The 6,696-nt window shown below is 35.2% G+C and overlaps 1 pseudogene; it reads left to right on the top strand.

Annotated features, from left to right (window-relative positions):
- The first annotated feature begins 5,741 nt into the window (after nucleotides 1-5,741).
- On the top strand, nucleotides 5,742-6,431 carry LOC124989621 (dnaJ homolog subfamily B member 6-like; annotated as a pseudogene).
- Nucleotides 6,432-6,696: the final 265 nt, after the last annotated feature.

Genomic DNA, 6,696 nt, shown 5'->3' on the forward strand with positions numbered 1-6,696 from the left:
TCATAGTGAGAAGTGACATATTTGATATTGTATTAGTCAGCTTTTTTGTTGCTTGACTAAAAGATCTGACAAGAACAATTTTAAAAGAGGAAAAGTTTATGTAGGGACTCACAGTTTTAGAGGTCTCAGTCCATAGACAATTGGCTCCATTCCTCAGAGCTCAAGGTGAAGCAGAATAACATGGTGGAAGAAAACAGCTCACATAATCATCAGGAAGCAGACTCCACTCACCAGATACAAAATATATACCAAAGATCCCCCAAGGACCCACACCTCTTCTAGCCACACCCTACCCACCTTCCGTTACCACTCAGTTAATCCCATTGGGGGATTAATTCACTGATTGGATTAAGACTCTCATAACCTAATCATTTCTCCTCTAAACCTTCTTGTATTGTCTCAGACATGAGTTTTTGGGGGACACCTCACATCAAAACCACAACAGATATTGAATCTTACTATCTAAATACACAATTTGTTTTTCTAAATATTAAGGTCTTTGAATCTCTCAGTAGTGAGTTCAAGTTTTCTTCATGTTGATGCTATAACTAATAGCACATACAGATGACTCCTAGATCCTTTTTTTGACAGCATTAAGTAGGGTCTTCCAACTGACTGATGTCAGGCAGACACACAAGCACATATGTATATAATTTATATATATACACTGTATTTTAATTTTTTTCTTTAAGCCATGTGTTCTTACCCTTTAAATATTTTCCTATCACCTAATTGTTGGTTTTCAGTATTTCAGATACTTTATATTGATAAAATTAGCCATTTATTTAAGTTTCAGATTTTTTTGTAGTTTATTTTCTTTTAGACTTTGTTTATGGTGGATTCTGCCTTTACTCAAATTTTTTGATTTACCTTTTAACACCTTCTTGGCATTATATCATACTTGGTTGCTACTTTTTATTTATTTATTTACTCATTTATTTATTTATTTATTTAGGTACTGGGAACTGAACCCAGGGATGCTTACCTCTGAGTTATATTCTCATCCTCTTTTATTTTATATTTTGAGACAGAGTCTCGCTTAAGTTTCAGAGGCTGGCCTCCAACTTGCCATTCTCTTACCTCAGCTTTCTAAATCTAGGGGATTACAAGTATGTATCGCTGCATCTGGCTTATATCATACTTAGAAAGGCCTTCCCTATTCCAAAAATATTTTTAAAACCTCTCCATGATTTTCTATATAATAAAATCCTACAACAATTCACACAAAAATGTTATTTTCAATATTTTCTTATGACTCTGGATTCCCATCTTCACTTAGCTGCATTTTCAAATAGGGATGGACTAATTCCCTACTCTAAGTTAAATATCAGTTGAGCACAAGGAGGACAGCAAATCTGGGGAAAGGAATAGCAGGCAACTCCCTCTAGAAGTATTCTCTGCTCCTGTTCTCCTCTGAGAGAGCTCACAAAATGGGTACCATCTCTTCTCCAGAGTCTGACTAGCTGCTGCCAAACATAAACCAATAAGCTTCCTTGTCAATATTTAACTTGGCATGATCAACTCTCATAAGGGGTCATGAACCAAGGTCAATACTCGGTTTGGGCAGCAATGCCCTCATCACAGAACGCTTGACCTCCAAGATCCACAGTCTCCTTCCAATTTCAGTTACTTCATTAACTTCACTGCTATGCACACTTAAAACAATCAAATTTAAATAATTGATTTTAGGTATGCTATTTGTTTTATGGTAAGATTCTGTGCTATGTTATGATTTTTAAAAAACATTTCAAACTATGAAACATCAAGAATTCATTTTGATATAAAGTATGAAGTCTGTGTGAATTTGACCTCTTCAGATAGATATCAAAAGTTAACCAAGGTGATTTATACCTAGGAAATTTTTTTTTTCAGAAATACATGTTTATTCTAAAACTATTATACCTAGGAAATAATGTTTTCCCTTTGTACAAAAAAGTCACCTTTGCCTATATATACAGTGTGATATATATATATATATATATATATATATGTGTGTGTGTGTGTGTGTATACATATATATTTATTTATATTTATATATTTAATTTATATATATGTGTGTTTATATGTGTGTGTGTGTATATATACACACATACACTTCTTTTTTTGTCCAGTTAAGTGATTGTTACATTGTTTTACCCACTGTTGGGGGTTTTTTATTTGTTGTTTGTTTTGTTTGTTTGTTTTTAGGTACTGAGAATTGAACCCAGGGGTACTTTACCACTGAGCTACATCCCCAGCCCTTTTGAGTTTTTAGTTTGCAACAGGATCTGGCTATTATGCCCAGGCTGATCTCAAACCTGCAATCTTCCTGCTTCAGCCTAGCTTCTCCTAATAATTTATGGCAATGTTTATATGTTTTTTTCAGTAAGCTTGAGAATTATCTTGTCTAGTATCAATACTTGTTTTTTATTTGAATTATAGAAAATTCATGGATTCTACTTCAGTTGATGTTCTATTTCATTATCTAAGTATATATTATGTTTTTCTACTTGTTAATTTTTTAAGAGCTCCTCAATGATATGAAGTTTTTTTATATCAATCTTATACATATTGCATAAAATATATTCCTAGGTTCTTAATCTTTTTTGATGCTACTAAAGTAAAAAAAAAATCTTCTAAAATATGTTTTCTGATAGTTGTCTGAATGATAACTATCAATTTTTCTTGAGAAACTTACTGGAGTTTAAAGATTTTGATCTTTATCAAATCAGTTGAGCATTCCAGATGGATAATCAAATGATTTATAAATATTGGTATCTTTGTCTCCTCCTTTCCAGTATGTATAACTCCAGTTCCTTCCTTTTCTCTAAGAGCTGGGCTAGGATATCTAGTTCAATGTTAAATAATGGCAATAATAGCAGATATCCCTGATTCTAATGCAACTTTTCCTAGTCCATTAAACATATCCTGGCTTTGGTGTTGAAGAAAGTATTTACATGTCATAAAAGCAGCCACCTATTTCTGCTTTCAAAATTTTTATCAAGAATGCAGTTTATGATAAATGCAGTGGTGCACTCCTGTAATCCCAGCAGCTCAGGAGGCTGAGGCAGGAGGATTGTGAGTTCAAAGTCAGCCTCACCAACAGCGAGAAACTAAGCAACTCAGTGAGACCCTGTCTCTAAATAAAATACAAAATAGGACTGGGGATGTGGCTCAGTGGTGGAGTACTCCTGAGTTCAACCCCTCCCAGAAAGAATGCAGTTTGTTGTAGTTTTCAATTGTTTTTGAAGATAATACAAGTGCTTTCTAATTCTTTAGAATAACTTTAGGTGAATGATATTTTTCCAAAAATTATCCTATTGATCTGGATTTTCAAATTTATTTGAATAAAACTGAGAATGGAACAAAATAACCTCATAAGATTTCTTCCATTTCCACTTATTTGTATTTATTTCCTCTATGTTCCATATTTGGAGCACATGTGCTTTTCCCCACTTCTCCATTAAATTTAGATATGAAATGCATATACTTTGTTTTCCAAAGTACTAAACAATCTGTTTGTCTGTTCTATGATTTTCTGATTTCTCATCAGAAATCTACTCCTACCCTTTTTTATATGAACTTCTTCCTTATGCTTTCTGTAGAGTTAACTTGCTGCTTTCCTAAAGATATAATGCCCTCCTTCCTTTGTCCTGGGTGAAATTCTGTCATGTTCCTGCACTCAGCTAATCAACACCTTCTCTAACCTCTCATCAGAGGCAACCATGGCCTGTCTTCATGTCCATATATCAGCGCACATTTAACTTGCTGCACCTTGTATATACAGGAGGCCAAGAGCCATCTCTTACTTCTCTAACACAATGCTTATAATATAATAGAACTCAAGAAATGTTCAATAACAATTTCAGTGGACACACACAGTGCTTACTTTTTTTTTTTTTTTTTTTTTTTTGGTACCAGGGATTGAACCCAGGGTTGCTTAAACACTGAGCCCCATCCCCAGCCCTTTTTTTTATATTTTATTTAGAGACAGGGTCTCACTGAGTTGCTGAGGCTGACTTTGAACACTTGATCCTCCTGCCTCAGCCTCTTGAGCCACTGGGATTACAGGCACCACTGCACCCAGTCTTACCCATCGTTTTTACCCATCTGGAATCTTTATATAGGTTAAAATTCAGTGAAATGGATTTGAGCCAATAGAGAGTGAAGATAATTGTTCACAGAAAATAAATTTTTCATGGTATGGATCAATTTCTTCCCAGTATATCTTCCCATATGTTCTTTTTAAAAAGCATCTTAATTTATTGTATTTTATAGAGAAGATGCCAAACTATAGACCTGCTTATTCAAAATTGCCTGAATTTTATCAGGCTATATATGAACAGATAAAGTATTTATAATTATAATTACGTAATCTGTTTGGATCAATGTTCTTTAAAGTTATTTTTCATACTTAAGACCATTCTTGCCGTAAGTAAAACAGGCCCTTCCTGCTACAAACATAACACGATTATAGACATCTTATAAAAACATCACTGTCCCAGCATACCTTTTATTGAGCTTACTGAAGCTCCTATATGCAGTTTGACTAAAGATTACTTTTATCTCTCAAAAGGAAAAGCCTGTGGAAAATTACAAACATTATCACATAATAAAAAAATGAGTAGATCATCTACTTTATACAAATGCTTTGAAGATTGAATCTATTGGACTTTTCCCCTGGAGCCTCTGACTAGATAAGTTTTAAGAAAGGCAAATTAAGCAGCCTATTGAGCGGAAGAGTGTGAGCATAGGTTTCTCACCCTACAGATTTGCTTACAGCTATCATTATTTTTAGCCCGTTAACTGTATTAATGTGAAGTCCAAAGCATGTTAATACCCCCAAACCAATACAGCATCTATTTATTCATATGAACTGGTATTATTAAATGTTCACTGTGTGCTAGGCAGCAGTGGTTCTAAAATGCTTGAGATTTATCAGTGAACTAAACAGGTTCTTATTTCTTGTGTTCAAGCTTACGTTCTAAGGGGGAAAGAAACTAATAAACAGTAATGACTTAAAAAATTAAATCAATTACAACATTTGTTTTGTTTTGTTTTTTGGAGGATAATGAGCATCATGGGAAAAGAGGATGATTTAAGATGGAGATCAAGCATGTCAGAGTCAGGGAAGGTTACAATTTTTTTTTTTTTTCCTCTGCTGGAGATTAAACACAGGGACACATGTATGCCACAGGTTGCAATTTTAAATAATAGGTTGAGGGTAAGCTTTGCTGAGCAGGCACATTTGTGCAAAGGTTTAAGTGTTAGGGAAATTGGAGAAAATAGTGTTTTTGGTAGAATGAACAACCAATCAAAGACACTAAGGCACATGTTTGGCATTTCGAAAAGCACAGTGAGGTCAGTGAGGCTGTAAATGAATGAGTGAGGCAGAGAAAGGAAACAAGATCAGAGAGATGATGGGGTGAGGGGCAGATGGAGTGGATTAGTAGGCATTGACTTTGATTCTGAGAGAGATGTGAAGCCACTGGAAGGTTTTAAGCAGAGGACCAACATGCTCTAACTTAGATCATTCTGCCCATTTCATAAGACTAAACCATCGTGAGGTAAGGATAGCATTAGAGAAACCAGTTAGGAAATTATGCACTAATCTAGGCGAATACGGATGGTCTTCAGGCAGGGGTAGGTAGAACCACAGGAAGTGGTAAGAAGTGATCAGGAGACCCGCTTAGCCATGCTGGACTGTGAACACTCAGCAACCCGCTTGGTCCCCTCGGACTTATTCTAACATCTGTTAAAACATGGTGGATAACTATGAAGTTCTAGTCATGCAGAGACATGTCTCACCTGAGGATGTCAAAAAGGCATATCGGAAACTAGCACTAAAGTGGCATCCAGATAAAAATCCTGAGGATAAAGAAGCAGAGAGAAAATTCAAACAAGTAAAAATGGGACATCTGTGACAAGTATGGCAAAGAAAGCTTAAATGGTGGGAGTGGAGGTGGAAGTCATTTTGACAGTCCTTTTGAGTTTGATTTCACATTCCAGAACCCAGATGATGTCTTCAGGGAATTTTTTGGTGGAAGGGACCCATTTTTGTTCGACTTCTTCAAAGACCCATTTGAAGACATTTTGGGAACCGAAGGGGTTCCCCAGGAAGCAGAAACTGAGGTGCGGGTTCATTTTTCTCTGCTTTCAGTGGATTTCCATCATTTGGCAGTGTGTTTTCTTCATTTGATACAGGATTTACTTCATTTGGGTCACTAGATCATGGTGGACTCACTTCATTCTCTTCTACATCATTTTGTGGTAGTGGGATGGGTAACTTCAAATCTATAGAAACTTCTACCAAGATAGTAAATGGCAGAAAAATCACTACAAAAATAATTATCCAGAATGGTCAAGAAAGAATAGAAGTTGAAGAACATGGCCAGTTAAAGTCCTTAAGGATAATTGGTAAAGAGCAGCTGCTACACTTGTATAACAAGTAATTCAATGCATGCATTTAACAGAAATGCAAACATAACAAGTACCATTTAAAGATTGATAGGAACTTTTTTTTGATGATTTCAGACAAACTTGAATTCAACTTTCAGTATAATCGTACCTAAACTAAAAGCCGTTTAAAAATACAGTTCATTGGAGCCCCAGTTTGTCATAGGCTTTTAAGTTTATGGGACCACACAATAGGACCTTGTTTGTGTGTGTCTTTAAAATTGTTGTAATTTCTGTATGTACTTTGCTTTTTTTTTTAAT

Source organism: Sciurus carolinensis, chromosome 7, assembly GCF_902686445.1.
Source record: "Sciurus carolinensis chromosome 7, mSciCar1.2, whole genome shotgun sequence".
Lineage (NCBI taxonomy): Eukaryota > Metazoa > Chordata > Mammalia > Rodentia > Sciuridae > Sciurus > Sciurus carolinensis.